Source organism: Physeter macrocephalus, chromosome 7, assembly GCF_002837175.3.
Source record: "Physeter macrocephalus isolate SW-GA chromosome 7, ASM283717v5, whole genome shotgun sequence".
NCBI classification, from domain to species: domain Eukaryota; kingdom Metazoa; phylum Chordata; class Mammalia; order Artiodactyla; family Physeteridae; genus Physeter; species Physeter macrocephalus.
The window spans coordinates 118,549,573-118,564,198 of NC_041220.1; positions in this window are offsets into that span (position 1 = coordinate 118,549,573).

Consider the following 14,626-nt stretch of genomic DNA (forward strand, 5'->3'; position numbering starts at 1 on the left):
GGGTCTCCAGCAAAGAACATGGGGAGGAAGAGGAGTTACACATTTCACCGTCAGGAACCACGAGGCCGGTCTGCACTCCTGCAGTATAGAAACCACCATTTCCCATCTAGAAATTCGGGGAACTTTGGCCCCCCCCCGCTTTTTTATAACTATGTGGAGTAAAGCAAAAGCTTGTCCTGATTGTGAAGATATGCCTGCTTTTACTAGAGTCCTGTTTTTAAATCCCTGCTCAAAGACAGGAATGGGATTTATAGTATCTGTAGGGGGAGGCAATTAATGCCAAGAGCCACTGAGACATGCTTTCTCCCCTCCCCAAATTCATTCAGTAGTTATTTATTGAGCACCTACTATGTGCTGGCACATAAAATGTCAGATTCTCCCAATTGCCTAGATATAAATCTAAGTTTCATTTAGCCATTTACTTATTTTTATTTATCTACTTATTTATTTTATTGAAGTATAGTTGATTTACAATGTTATATTCTGTCCTGTTGCTAAAGTTCCTGTTAAGTTTCTAAGCAAAACATTAGTCAAATGGAAATTTAACACCTTTGAAACTTGCAGTGTGCACTATGCAGTTATTTTTGCTAACATGTGTAGGCTTCTACTAGTCTGTTCTCTTCCCTGAGGCCATTCTGGTTAGTCTGTGGAGAGATGGGCAGTTTTAGAAGACCTGCTTGGAAATGTGATCTTGGCAATTCTGTGAGTTAAATCACCAAATGTGTAATGAGTGAACTGAGTATTGGGAGATTGAATGCACTGTGAGGTAATGCGCCCAGCTCTGTGGGTGTAGCCAGGTGCTTGACTAGAAAAGATGCAAATAAACATTCAGATCAATCCAGCTACTTTTAGTTGGGGAGGGTCAATGACATAATACAAGAAGTGTCCAGGTTGCTATACAAGAAAGAGGTCCATTTTCAGTTCAGATTTCAAGCAAGAGTAAAAAAATAAACGTTAACATTTACCAAATACTTACCATGTGCTAACCATAACACTCTATGTACTGATAAACACACACACACATCTGTAAGTATTTATACAGTGTTTTATACACTTTACCTCCTTTCCTTCTCCACCAACCTTATAAGATATCCACCCATTCAACAAATATTTGAGGACCTGGGCCAGTGCTGGAGGCTGGAAATATAGTCGTGAACTAGGTCAGGTATATCCTCCGCTCTAGTGGAACTTACACTGTGGTAGGGAAGAAATATACAGATAAACTAATCATTCCTAAACTCTAATACCTACTATTCTGTGGTATTCTGTATAAGTATTCAGATAAGTATTCAAAAGAGAAGGAACAAAATTCCAAGACATTTTAAAACAAAGTAAGCTGACTTAGTGTTGTTAGTGGGTAAGGTGGTACAAGGAAGTAACCTTAAAACTGAGGGAGATGTTATATTGTTTATTATCCTCTTTTGCAGGAAATTTAGACTTAGAAATCTGTCTGACTTTAAAACCCATATTTTTCAAAAGCTGTTCTTCCCACAAGTGGCTTTAAGATGTTTTCCAGCCATACAGCACAGAAAGAACACAGCTGCCAGAGTCAGAGAATTCTAATCCCCACACAAGGCATGCAGACTATCCACACGCAGCATGGAAAGGCAGAACTCAGCCCTAAAAAAGCCATTTCTGGAGTAACACTAAAGGAGACTAAGAACTACTTACAGTTAGTAATAAGAGCCAAGAAACAAGAATGGTCATGCCATGGTAGACCAAATGAGATGTGACTCAAAGGGGAAAATCCATCAGCTGAGTGCCCCACCCACGGTAGGAAATAGGTAAGGATTATTTCCACATACATAAGACTTGAGAATGAAATCAGAGGCTGTTGAATGGCCTATGCTTTATTGTACCTATACTGATATTTTAAATACATAAACTTTGCATTTCTAATTATAGGATTGGTTTCATGCACTCTAAGCAATAGTTTTAACATCCTCATGAAATCCCAAGTTAAAGACCCTCAATAACTTATGGTTCTTTCCTGAGCTGGCATTTTGGTGTTCAGGCATCAGGTTCCCTTGTGGAATCACATCTTAGGTTGATTTTGGCTTAGATGTGGTCACATTGCAAATACACTACTCTAGTTATGGAATGATTATATAAAAATTAAAGGTACTATTTGATTCAGTTAAAAAGATGAGAAAAGCAGAATTGCTTAGAGGTGAAATTAGTGTGAACCAATTATTCAGGTAAAGCTTAATCAGGAGATGGGATTGAAGCTATGCCTTAAAGTATGATGGAAATTTGGAAAGGAGGAGAAGAAGTTAAAGGAAGGACATTTCAGATAAAAGAAAAGAGAATACCAACTGGCCAAGACACAGTTGGACTGGGAGAGTTTGGGAAATAATGTTAGAATGTTCAAGTGACACCAGATATTGAAGGACTTTGAAAAGCTATGAAGGGATGGAGCTTGATTCTGAGGGCATTAGGAGTGATGAGGTCCTTTAAACAGGACATAATATGATAAAATATTCTACTAAATCTTATTTAGGTTATTTCTGGGATTTGTAGGATAGAAACTACAAATGAATTGCTTCAGTCCATAAAAGTTTGAAGAGTTGTAGTTTTACCCTGAGAGTACTAAGTCTATCGAAGTTTTTTCTTTTAGAGCAAGACGTGATGAAAAATATAAGAAATCACAGAACATTTTTAGGGAGAGATTTGAGGGAGTAAAGACTAGACTCACACAACCGCCACAATGTGTAAAATTTCTACAGCAATATATTTTTTAGGATAAACAACTGTGCCATGGCTATGCCATCTGATGGGAGATGGGCATTCACTGAAAGTTTAGAAAGAAGTAAGTAATCAACTAAGAGGAACACAAGGGACAAAGGAATAAGGGACACAAGATAGGACCTCCTTTGATTGGATAATGTTAAAGGAAAAAAATGAGTAGGGTGAATTGGCAGGATGGTCACTACTAGAGAGGGGAGATCAGAATAAGGCACCACAGTGTGGCCTGGGGCTCCTCAGGGGACAGACCAAGGGTAGTAGATGGCTAGGAGTGGAGGGTGGAATGAAGGAGTGGATATGAAGAGCCTATCAGTAAATAGAGAAGCTAAGAAAAATCACAGATAAGCAGTAAAATGTGTAGTTGCACAGACTTTCTTTGAAACATTTATGTTAAGCCTCACCATAAAGATGACATTTCCTGTAGCATAGTATGCATGGACAGAATTGCCCTAGCTTACAAATTGCATACATCTAAACAAGTTTTGTTTTTTGTTTTTTTTGCCTAGTAGGATAGCATGCCTGCTACACTGTTTCCTTTTCTTCTGTAGGTTATTTATTTTCAACTAAACATGTACTCAGATGCTTAAAAGATACAGTTAATTTTTAAATGCAGCTTTAAAAAAATGTGAAAATGGTCAATCTAGGGATCTACAGACTATTAAAAGATTTAAAATCCTAATTGCTGCTTGTTTGGGTTTATAAGTATATTAAGTTCTTAAAAATGAAGGCTTTTGCTAAGTTTAAGTTCATACACAAATTGTCTAAAACATGTTTGTCCTGATGTAGTCATCTTCACATGAATTCCATATGATAAACTCCTTATCAATCATTATTAACTATTTTTTAGGCTATGGATCTAAGGCTACTTTGAGCCATTGTCACAAGAAACAACAGCTCGCTGAATAAGACCAAGTAGGATGGTTAAATGCCTGGTTTAGTAATTGAGATCACTTCCTTTTTTTTGGAAAGTCTCTGTTGAAATAAGCTATAATAATTTATAAAGAAAACATGAGACACCAAAGTTTCAACTGTGTAAAACTGTAGCTACCCAAAAGTAGCAAGGTTTTTGACATCAGAAACTCAGAAAATCTGAACTCTCCAAGAAGAGATCTTTCTTTCATTCTATAAACATCTTTATGTGAAAGCAGACTTTTAAACAAAATGTTTATTATAGGAAAGCATGGTAATTTCTATAATTTTAAAATCTGTTTTTATTGATTAAATTGTAAATAAAATTCTATATCATTTACATAGCAATTTTCTGTTTAGAGTAACAATTCCTAAGCCTGGCTGCTCAATAGAATCCTTTAGTGATTTTTTTAAAAAGGAAATTCCCAGCTCCACCCAAAACCTAAATCAAAATATCCAAAGGCTGAAAATATCTATATTAGGAAAAATTTTCCAGGTGATTCTCATGTGTATTGAGTTTTGAGCACCACTGATTTAGAACCTAAAGCATCAAGAAGTTTTAATGGGATTGCTTAATGGATAAGGTTGGTGCCATCTACCAAATATAATACGGGAAACACAGCTGAAAAATAGGTGGATAAGTCTAGAGTCAGCACATTTGAGGACTGAGCATCTAGTTCCTGTAAGATGGCAGGAAGAAGTACAGTTGGGATATGGCTAAACCACCAGGATCTAGAAAAGAAGGGAGAGGCATTAAAGTCTAAGGGGGTGATCACGTGGGACAGCAGTCTGTGCAGGTATTGGTGATTCAGAAACACTCAAAGGGAAGACCAGCAGGAAGAGCTAAGTTTGGAATCCAGCTCCTCCATAGATGTCTTTGGGTAAAATTCCTGTTACTATCCCTGTGGCATGGACCAAAGGTGTAGGGTGCTGACCTCCTGATATTGAAGTGGTCTAGTGTCTGCTCTCAATGGGGCTAGACAGATGTGAAATCCAAAGTCAAGGCTAACCAGTAAGAGTAAGTACTTGATCAGATATCCAGGAAGTAGCATATTCCTGATTATGGACTTTATGAATCTATAACAATCATATGAATTTAAGAATATAAGAATCAATTGAATCAAAGAAAAAAAATTGTATGAAATTTATAAGATATTCAGTAGTAAAATCAATAGAAGTTAGTGACTGGAGAAAAAGAATGAGGGAGGAATGAATGATTATACCTAGTTTCTGGCTTGGAGAAATTGAATGAATGGTGGTACCATTTATAATGGTAGGAGTCATGAAAGAACTAGCAGGTTTGGGGAGTAGACAGCAAATAATTACTTTAGTGTTGTTGAATTTGAGGTCTGTGAGGCATCTCAATGAAGGAGTGCAGTAGTTAGGTGGATATTTGGGTCTGGACCTCAGGGAATAGGGCAGAACAGAAAATTTCATCCACACCTAGAGTGGGTAAAATTTCCCAGGGAAAGGTGGAAAATGGGAGTGAGAAAGGGCCCAGGACAGAACTATTTAAGGATAGGGAAGATGAAATGGGGCCCACAAGGAGACTAAGAAGTAGCAAGGGAAATATAACGGCAAAGGGGGCAACATTTATTGAACATTACTTAATAATGGCATGGTGCCAGCACTATATGAAGCAGTTTTTCATGAACTGTCTCAGTGCTCTTCACAACCATACCTTTACTTATACAGGTAAGTGTTCTTATTTTATAACAAAGTGGGGAGCAAGAGAAGGACATCAAAGAGAATAGTATATCAAATAGCCAAGAACCAGAGAACCAGCACACCAGGAAGTGGGAAAGGTCAATAGAGTCAAGAGTAAAGAGGACAGTGAGATAAATAACACAGTAGGTATTAGTTCATTGGGATAAGTTCTCTGCGAATAGCTTACTAAAGCTTATTTCTCATCTGTGTTTACCAACATTGACAATGATAAAGCTCTAAAGTTTTGAAGTATTGATAACAAAGTAGGTTGAAAAATAAAACAAGGTTTTAGTCCAAAATCTATAAAGAAAAACCCTGATAATCATCAAATAATATAAATGTTAGAATAAACTAGATGAGACGTGTGTAGTCCTTACAAAGAAAAGTATATATTTGTATTGGAAGATGAAAAAATTTGAATAAATGGTTTTGAATAAACTTTCTTCAAAACGAAGGACCAAATATTGTAAAGATAGTTAAAAGCATGCATCTAGAGACATTCTGCTCATTTGCTAGCTAATAAGTTACTTATCTTCTCTTTGCCTCATTTTTCTCATTTGTAAAATGGGGATAGTAATAGCACCTATTGGATAGTGTGGCATATTACTTAGCTGTTGCCAAACAGTGCTGCTTAACTAACCACTCCAAAACTCAATGGCTAAAAACAACAATAATTTAGTGTTACAGATCTGTGCATCTGCTGGACCAGCTCTGCTCCAAGTGTTTCCCATCTCCTCCTGCATTCAGTGGGATAGATGCAGGTTCTTCTCATGGCAATGGCTGAAGCACAAACAGCAAGCCCAGCCAAGCAAGCACACACCAACACTCAGCTTATCTCCTCATGTGCCATTGGCCAATGCAAATCTTATGACCAAGCCCAGAGTCAAGGGGTAGAAAATACGCCCTTCCCAGGATTAGGCCATGACAAAGCTGTGGATACAGGAAGAGTTGAAGAAATAGGGCCAATAATTAAATAGACCAAAGTTGTTTTGAGAATTAAATGAGTTAATATTTGAAAAGCACATAGAACAATGCTTGGTCCATTGTAAGCATTATTAATGTTTGTTTTAATTTGCTATTACTATGATAATTATTCCTAAATTATAAATTATTCCTAAGTTTAATGAGTTTAATGTCATTGAGTCAAAACCTCTATCTGATGATAATTCAGAACTCAACATAAGGTAATCTCAAAAAGAAGAGTTATAGGAAGGCCCCAGCCTTACCAGGTAGTAGAACATATTATTGTACAACAATAATTAAACACTGATTAATTAAAGAAAGGAGAGGCCAAAAATAGATTTGATGTTATAGGAAAACATATATGTATATAAACTTTTCAAAATGAGAGAAAGGTTAAAGACAGAGTGATGAACATAATACTTGGATAATTATGTAACTATACTAAAAAAATGAATAATTAGCACACACCAAGAGAAAAACATATCTAGTTGAAGTTGGAGAGCTTAAAAAAATTTAAATGAAGGAAACTCCAACAGAAAATTTAATTGACTATATGTCAGGTATATGGGGAAACTATTTTATTTTCAGTTTTTAAATGATACAGAAATTTCAATGGTAAATGATTGATTATGAAATACTTTTAACAGACTATTACATCCGAAGTTTTAATAGAGATGCCAAGATTCAAGCTGTGATTTTCCAAAGAGGTATGCCAGAACAAGATACCACTTTTCAAAGGAGATTATTAAAAACAAGTTTGACAACTCTTAAAATTCTTACCCATGCCAAGGCAATAAAGGGTCAGAGTGTGTGGAGACTAGAAAGGATTTGTGAAGACATATTTTTATAAAGTTGTTGGTGTGCCCTGAGAACACCTAAACCTGCCTCTAAACCTGCCTACATAGGTCCAAGGTGGGAGATACTGACTCTGAGGTCCTGTGGTCTGGTACCTGGTTGTTGCTTGAGACACATCAGGACTGGTTGTCAATGAACCAAAGGAAGAGAGGGGTTTACAGGGGCTGGCCAGCTCTCCCAGAATTTGGCGGGGCAAAGGATGCTCAAGTGTTCCCTGGAAACCAGATGTGGGCCACTTGTGAAAGGAAGCAGGCCTGGAATTGTCTCAGGTCCTGTCTTCAGGAAGGTCTCCTGCAGGCTCAGGCAGACTTCCATAAAGAGAATCAAGGGGTAGCTGTCCATCCTGAGGGGCTGACTCTTTAGAATATGCCTAGAGACACCTGTTCCCATGTCAAGGGAATTGCAGATAAGACACTGTGGGGGGCCCATATGAAGAAAAGTCACCCTGAGCACCTGCTAGGCCCAGATGCATCATAGGCATCATTCAAGAACTTACTTGACTCACCTACCTGTTCTCCCTCCCTGCACACTGATCCTAGAGGAGTAGAAGTTGAAGTTAACAAGCTAGAGAAGAAGTGGAAATACTAGGCAGGAAACAGGGAACTGGAAAAATACTCTAGGTTTCCAGGCTGAAGTAGTACTGATCTGGGGAACAGACAGAAGATTTGCTTTAAATGAAGCTCAGAGTTTTCCTAATTATATATGATTGGGGATCCTAATTCCGAATTAAGATCAGGTTCTGTGATGTACCATGACCACAGATTATTTTTTATTTTTGAGTGAGTCTAGAAGTCTGAGGGCAAGAGACATTAGGCCCACAGAATTTAAAGGAACACTGAGAAATAAAAACAAAGTTGTTAGAATCTGCTGGTTGTGCTTGTTCAAATTTTCAAGACATAAAATTTTAACTGTGTGAAAATTAATTTACAAAGCTAAACCCTAAAAGGAAAATAAGCTGGTAAAATACTTCTAGTACTATAGCAAGAAAAGAGATCCTATGTTTTCCATATAAAGAGTTCATTCGAATTTATAAGAAAAATATCCTGACCACCAATAATAAGTATGTAAAGAAGTTGGGCAAACTATTAATGCAAATAGAAATGGATCAAAAGAAAGTAAAAACATTTATCTTATTTGTAATGAAAGGAATATAAAGTAAAGCAAATTATCATACATTTTTATACCTATTAAGTTAGTAAAAAGAACGGTATATGATATATAATATTAGTAAGATTGGCATGAAATTGGTACTCCTCTGAGAGCATTGGTCTGATATATCCTTTAACCATGACAATACATATCACAATATCGTATCACAAACGATACAGATATCTCAACATATTAGCTCAGTAACAGCATTCTTTGACACTATCCTAAGGAAATAATTCAGTAGAATAAAAAAGGTATATTGATGAAAACGGTCATGGGAGCACTATTTATATATAATGCAAGGGAGTGAAAACAGTTTAACCGGACACAGAGAGAAGGAAAGCCTCAGAGTTGTGAATCAGATGTGGTTTCATGGTCATATTCTTCCTTCTGTCTCTTTGTGATTTAGGGCAATTTACTTAACTTTTCTGAGCCTCAGTGACATCAGGTAAAAATAAAGAGTGAGAAGAATTCTAGCCCTAAAATTATACCCTTTGTTTCATTTTTTTATTCCTTTTCTCTCTCCTTAATAAAAGTACAGGCTTTCTAGGCCTTAAGCCTGTTGGATACCAGCTAAATTGATAAAGTCAGAGAGGTTTCAAAACAGAAGCCAGAGAAGAATTTATGTATTTTCAAAGAATACTATATCATCTTCTCACAGTGAAATTACATATAGGTATTCACTGTAGGTTCACATTTCTTGTTTTATTAAAAAATATCCTCAAATTTTGTAAATATGATACTTCTTTCCTTACTTGAAAAATAAAGTACATTTGAAGACTAGATTCAAGTTTAGTTCTGCTGTCCACCATGGTGCAATCTCTTTGAGTTTCAGTTTTCAGCTGTGAAGAAAGAAAATAATATCTTCCCCATCTCCTTTTACAGCGTGATTCTAAGAACCAAATTGAGATGATAAACATAAAAGTGTTTTGAAACTATCAAGTACCATATTGGTCTTTCATCTCTCCCCAGTTTTCTTAATTTTTCTGACTTCAGAAAATGCTTAGCCTCTGGGGTCTCCTGAACAAATGAATGACTCTGTGCCCATCTGAAAAGAGTGGGTGGAACTCTAAACCTAAGCCAGTGGTTGTGGAAATAGTCTGGTTAACTTTCCACATAAAAATAAGAGTTATGGATACTAAGAAGTCCACAACCAGCCAAGATCAACCCATAGTGAAAGATCATTACAGAATCATAGTTTTCTAGTATAAGGTAAACATCCTGGCTAGGCCCACCCCTAACATTACAGAGCTGGTGTCAAGATTGAAAATGCAGGCCTATGTGCCATATACCTAAATATTTAATAGTTATGTCAAGCTAATAAATTGTTAAACAAAATAGGTTCTACCCTCCTATCTACAATGAATTCCTCTGGTTGGCTTTGGTTTGAAATCTCTGACTTCATCAATTTAGCTCATGTCTAACTTGTTTCTGCCCTGGAAATCCTGCATTCTCTTATTACAGGAAGAGCAAAGGAATATACATGGGAAACAAAGATATCATTTGAGAGCTAGAATGTATATTTACCTTCAAAATGATCTGGAAGCCTATCAAGATTAGAATTCCTGGACTTGTCAGAGTTCCCTGTCATTAGTTGGTGGTTTGAGTGGTCCTAAGTTCATGTTCATGCCTTTCTTTTCCTGTCCCTGCTCCTGCACCAGAAGGCCTTTAGATACTTAGTGTGCAGACACTCCAGACCACAGGACCAAACTGTCCATATCCCCATAAACGGTTGTGTTCTCTCCTTGATCCAGGGAGCATACTATAGGTGTGTGGTCCACCCTCAGGAGAAAAGACCTGCAAAAGGGATCTTCGCATGGAATTTTGGGGTCCCAAATATTCCAAATGAGATCTAAAAGGGGGTATGTGGACTCTGTGTAGGCTTCCTGCCCTCTGGGAAGGAACAGAACTGAAGGAGGGCTGGAGAGTAGGCCCTTTACAGGATGGGAACTGGGGCAGGTGCCCCTCTTGCCCAGGTCTACAGTACTCTTTCTGGTTTTTTGATTTATCAGCCTCTTTAACTGCCCAATCTCTTTCTTACTTCCACTTTAACCACGCTTAGGCTCAGTTTCACTTTGGGCCTCCTAATCCCTCAAAGTGGGAAATCTTTGCTCATGCCCTACTTCTACTTTCATTCCTACCAAAGATATTTTTGTTATAATTCTTTCAGTGGAAGATCATTTCCTTTCTTAACGTGTAGGCAGGCCCCTCTACTATTTATTCCTTCACTCAGCTCACATCCTCTCAATCAATTCAAATCAATTTCAAAAATATGCTTGTTTTACGTCTTTGTTTTTTCCTTCCTCCTGCTTTGCCATTTGTTAAACTATTCCCTATCAAGGGTCCACTGTAATTGTCAGTCATTGGAGATACATACAATAGGGCATAAGACAGGCACGGTCCATGCTTTCTTGGAGATTGCAGTTTACTGGTAGAATTGATAATGGCTGATTAGCTACAATTGTGATGAGTGCTTTGAAGGTGATATATATAGTTCTATAAGAATCTAAAACAGGGGTCCTAATCTATATGGGAGAAATCATATCCCAACTTTAGGTAAACAGCTCTATTAATTTTCTTTACTTTGGCTTCCCTGCTGCTGAGTATTGCTTGATTTCATGCTATTCAGTCTCAGGGGAGTTTTTCTTGCTGTTTAGTTATCCTTTTAATGATTTTGAAGGTTCTCTCCCACAGCTTTTGAAGGCTAAAATGTAATCAATGTAAAGTAGGCTGTGATGTAATTGTCACCTACATGTGGTAATCTCATGCCAGAAGGATACAGCCAATTTTAACAGAAAAAAGGTGACAGATGTAGGTTTCCCCCTTCATATTGGAGCCTAGATACTCTCAGCTTCTATCTACACCTGCATAAAATATCTCTTAACAATCGTCATATCTATATACCTTGATTCATTTCTCACTGCTTGACCTTTTATTACTATTCACATTATAAGGAAAAGAGAAAGCAGTTACCTTCACTAGCAAATGCAGCCTGTCTGGCTACTGAAAATATAATAATAAATTCAAAATAATAAACTAGCATTCTGATTTTTTTGATCATTTTCTTATAGTTTTGGTTAGTGTAAATTACTCACACATAAATTGCTAATCTGTTCATGCTTGGATGAAATAATACAATAGAGCTGGAGTTTCTGAACCTAGAATGCTGAGAATGTATCCTGAATCCATGTTAATATTACTGACACCATAAAACTAGGATGAGCTGTTAAGTTTTAGGTTTACCTCTGAAACTGCTTCTTCTAAAACTGTATCAACTATGGATGCTAACAGAGAAGAGGACGACTGGAAGAAGACCCCTAGGGTTTCTAAATGCTATGATCTGAATGAATTGCCCCAAAATGCATTTGTTGAAATCCTAACCTCTCAAAGGTGATGGTAGTGGTAGGTGGGGCTTTTGGGAGGTGCTTAAGTCATGAGGGTGGAAATTTCACGGGGAGTAGTACCTTATAAAAGAGGCTCCAGAGAGATCCCTAGCTGCTTCCACCATGTAAGGACATAGCAAGGAGGCACTGGATAGGAACCAAGAAGAGAGACTTCACCAGAACACAACTATGCTGGCACTTTGATCTTGGACTCTTAGCCTTCAGAACTGTGAGAAAGAAATTTATGTTACTTTTAAGCTACCCAGTCTGTGGTATTTCGTTATGGCAGCCCAAATGGACTAAGACACTAAGTAATAAAAAGGAGTTGGTGTCCATTTTCGTTCCACACATAATGTAAAACATCAAGATCCTATGTCATTATAAGTATAAGGAAATCCAACTTAGTACTGATTTTTCCATTATAACCATTTTAATGCCTTCTTGAATTTCAAATATCAAAAATTTAATTTTCCCCTAATATTTGTGATGTTGTGACTTTTTTTTTAGGCTCACCCTCCTGTGCAGACTGGTCATAAATTCTTCCCTTCTCTGTATGCTGCCCTTTTCAAAGCTTCTCCTATCAAGAGGAGGAATCAATATTCCCCTCCTTGAATCTGAGCTTGACTATGTGACTTCATTTGTCCAATGGGACCCAAGTACACTTAAGGTAAACAGAGGCTTAAAAAGTGTTTGTACCTGGGGACTTGCCTTTCCTCTTTCTGTTTTTCAGAACCTTGAGATCTCTGTGATAGAAACCAGAACTAGCCTATTGGAGGATGGGAAACTGAATGAAGCAGAGACAAGTTGTCTCTTGTTCCAGAGATGAAGCCCAGTAGACCTAACTAGTTATGAATGACGCCATCCAAAATCATCATCCCCAGCTGAGTTACCTTCTGACCACAGCGAAGAACTGCCCAGCTTACTCAGAGAATCATGAGCAAATAAAGTGGCTGTTACTTTAAGCTACTCAGTTTGGGTGTTGTTTGCTATATAGCAAGTCACACTGCCAAACAAGCCTATAGTTAATTTGGCTCTGTCTGTAACCAGGCCATGATACAAGACAATAAACGGCCATATTCGATGGATGCTCTTCCTAAAACAGCAGCATGCTGAAGTGAGAATGGAAAGACCAACAAGGACTGATTCTAGGGACCAAAGTGAGGAGGAAATGAATTGAATGGCTTCTTAGAAAAGAGGTGCAAACTAGAGGGAAAAAGTCACCTGGTAATAAAAGTTATGAACATAATGGACATGGTAGAAAGTTTATTCTGACCTTAACTTTTGTCATATAATAAAAAGGCCTTTTTTTAAAGAAATTCCTTCAATATTATGCATACGGAGTTTCAACATATTTCAGGCACATATCAGTAAATATTTGTGGAAGAGAAGTAAATTCAATGGATATTTTTCCATTAGGATATTTCAAGATTAATAATAGCATACTGTCCAGTGCTATCCACTTTTCAAAAATACTTGATGTCAGATTTTTGGGGATTAAGAAACGTAAAGATATCCTAGTGATATCTTTCTTTAAGAGAATACAAATTACTATATCGTCTTTTTTTTCTTTTCTTTTTTTTTTTTTTGCCCCAGAGAACATTAATTGCGCATCAAGAATGAGATGATTTTGCGAAAGCATTGTGCACAGTACCTGGCAGGATGTGATATTTTCACTATAACTCTAATACTTACTGAATGGCTTACTAGTCCTAGGCACTTTCTTCATGCTGTGCGTATATTAACATATTTAATCCTTGCATCAGCCTTATGAATGGGTAGTGTCTTTACCTCCATTTTACAATTAAGGAATCTAAGACAGAGGTAAGTGAAGTAACTAGTTACACAGCTAATATATTGGAACAGAGATTTGATTTGGTCTCACTCCCAAGCCACCTCTCTAAAACTAACAATTTTGTTTAGTACTTTTATATTTCAGGAATTTCACTAAGGTTTTTCCAATGAGTCAAGTTTTTTAACGCTCATAACATCCTCTGAGGTACTGTCGCTATTTGCATTTTATAGTAGGTGCTCAAAATGTGCTAGTTTTGTGTCCCTCCTTTCTCTTTTTCTCCCCCTTTCCCATTTCTGCCCTTTCACCTCCTGGTTCTGCAGTGACTGGAAGAGGACCTGTCTCCCAGCGCACCCAACTTTTTCTGCATAGTCTCACCTGAGGTGCCATGTGCCATTCTTTCTTCTGCTTCATTTAGTCTGCTGTTGAACCCTGGTAGTGTATTTTTCGGTTCAGTTATTGTATGCTTCAGCTCTGTAACTTCTCTTTGGTACTTTCTTATATTTTCTGTCTCTTTGTTGAAGTTCCCACAGTTATCCATTTTTCTACCAAGTTCAGGGAGCATCTTTATGACCATTATGTTGAACTCTTTGTCAGGTAAATTACTTATCTCATTTCATAAGGTTTTACTGAGGTTTTTATCTGTTCTTTCATTTGGAACACATTCCTCTCTTTCCTCTCTGTTTCTATGTATTAGATGAAACAGCTACCTCTCCCAGTTTTGAAGGAGTAGCCTTGTGTAGAAGATGAAACTTACTGTTCAACCTTGCCCCAGCTCTTGGTTATCTCTGGAACCTTTGTGATTGTCCAAGCAGACTATTTTATTTTTAATAGCTCCCAGTTGTTGAGGGTGTACCCAGACCTGTCAGTTTCCCAAAAGGAAGAAGCTTAGCACATAATTTCAGACTGACTGGAAGCCAGATTCTCAGGCAGCAGCTTTTAAAGTATGAAAATATATATAGTAATGTGGGACCACAATGGTAAATCCTGCTGACCTCCAGAGCAGGGGATCTGGAGGTGCCCCTTGGGTGACAGTTGCAAAAATTGGTGTTCCACGATTGTGTAAGCTCCTATCTGGGAGATACCAGCCAGCTGGAGTGAAGTAGAGGAACAGCGCAAACTGAGA